This window comes from Megalobrama amblycephala, linkage group LG7 (assembly GCF_018812025.1).
Source record: "Megalobrama amblycephala isolate DHTTF-2021 linkage group LG7, ASM1881202v1, whole genome shotgun sequence".
Lineage (NCBI taxonomy): Eukaryota > Metazoa > Chordata > Actinopteri > Cypriniformes > Xenocyprididae > Megalobrama > Megalobrama amblycephala.
The window spans coordinates 56,048,937-56,050,995 of record NC_063050.1 but is presented as its reverse complement, the minus strand read 5'-3'; the positions used below and the strand labels follow the sequence as shown (position 1 = coordinate 56,050,995).

General features: G+C 42.8%; 1 long non-coding RNA gene across 1 annotated transcript in view; it reads right to left on the bottom strand.

Moving 5' to 3' along the window:
- Nucleotides 1-1,664, bottom strand: part of LOC125272974 — a 10,323-nt gene extending 8,659 nt beyond the window's left edge. Inside the window, exon 1 of the long non-coding RNA XR_007185979.1 lies at nucleotides 1,388-1,664. This is a non-coding gene — a long non-coding RNA (uncharacterized LOC125272974). The remainder of the gene's footprint in view (nucleotides 1-1,387) is intronic.
- Nucleotides 1,665-2,059: the final 395 nt, after the last annotated feature.

The following is a 2,059-nucleotide window of genomic DNA, read 5'->3' as shown; positions in this document are numbered from 1 at the left end:
TGAGCAGCGGGCTCATTGATGTGATTGAAAGCAGATTGAGCTAAGGACCTATAATCCTGCGGTATCTAGAGTTTAATATCAGAACTTTGTCTTGCATAATACATGCCTTGTGTTGTAGTGACAGTGGTCTGGCTCACAGTCTGACTGTTAGTGGAGGAACTCTGTTCATAAAGCGTTCAGTGGACGATCAGCTGACCATTAAGCTGCACTGCATGTGTGACAATGTAAAGCTCATGCAATATGTGCATGTAACACACATGCACGCACAAACACATGCACGCACGCACACACACACAAGCAGTTCAAGATGCTCATGTCGTTTCCATTGCCTCAACCACTGCTTCTGCTAAGGGGAAAGTTGGCACTGGACGCTTCCCTTCCATTGTACATCTGACCCTCTTCCTTCAGCAAGATGAGATTCCGAGATCTCCTTGTGTGCAATGAGATTAAATGGGGAGAAAAACAGAGACTTTAGCTAAAGTCTCATATGCTTCTCTTTTGAAAAAGACCTCAGTAATTTCTTGAGTCTCAATTCAGTAACCTGGCAAAAAAATACAATAACACTTGTGAAAAATCAATGCGGAAAATTCCTTCATACTGGGAATAAATGTTATATTAGCATTTGACGTGTGCTGTCAAAACACTCACATTATGGATGTGTAAAATGATATAATCAGCAAAATGAATAAGTGCATCTGATGTTGTAATAACAAAAATTAAAATAACCAGTTAAACATGAAACTGCAATGCGATAATTTAAGACATTTCTCCTTATATAGAACCATTTTAGCATGAAGGATTCTTTAAAATTGAGTCAAGAACCCCAGGGTTGTATATACAGTAGAACCCAATTGCGTGTATGTGTGGTGGAATCAGCGCGTTTCTGGCATGTTTTGAGGGTTGTGGCCTCTCTCGTGCGAGCATGTGTGTGTTTTCCAGCAGCAGCAGGCGGTCTTGTACCCTTTAACCCCTCCGTGTCCTTCATCTGCCCGCTGCCATACAGGAAGCCGCAGCGCTCGGGAAGTGCCGTCGACGGATTGTTTGGAGTTAATAGGGACTTGTGAGAAAAGTCAAAGAGTGAAAGGGGGCAATTCACACACACTTGATCCTGCGGCCCATCCCATGTCTCCTCAATGCATGCAAAGGAATCGTGGGAAAAAGGGAGGGGGCGACACACTTGTATTTGACACCAGTGTTAACAAAGAGTGACGGCTACTGAAGACAACAGAACATTAAAAACACACATCGCAGCTCTGTTCAATCCCCAGTGAGCTTCCTAACAAGACAGTATTTTAAGACATAAGTAGTAGAGTCATTTAAATATATTCACTGAGTTCAGGAACAGAGTAAATACCTGCTTCCCATGTGTCATTCGAGTCAAACTTACCGCAGTATTCATGTTGGGACGAGGCAGTTCAGTGCGTTCAGACGGAGACTTGAGGAGGTAATGGATACTGGCCGCTAATGGCGGGAAACGTCCAGCATGTTTGTATGTAACTGAACTCTAATGGGCCGGTTTCCCAGCGGGCCGAAGCCAAAAGCAGCAGGTGCAGAATCACTAAAACTCTGGAGGAGAACATGTTTCTTCTGCTCTGAAACTGAAAAACACAAAAACATGAATGACAGAAACTGCAGATACTGATCAGAGAGATTACTGAGCATTCTATCTATCTATCTATCTATCTATCTATCTATCTATACGTCCATCCATCCATCCGTCTATCTATCTATCTATCTATCTATCTGTCCATCCATCCGTCCGTCCGTCCGTCCGTCCGTCCGTCCGTCTGTCTGTCTGTCTGTCTGTCTATCTATCTATCTATCCGTCCGTCCGTCCGTCCGTCCATCTATCTATCTATCTATCTATCTATCTATCTATCTATCTATCTATCTATCTATCTATCTATCTATCTATTCATCTGTCTATCTATCTATCTATCTATCTATCTGTCTATCTATCTATACGTCCATCCATCCATCCTTCTATCTATCTATCTATCTATCTATCTATACGTCCATCCATCCATCCATCCATCCATCCATCCATCCATCCATCCGT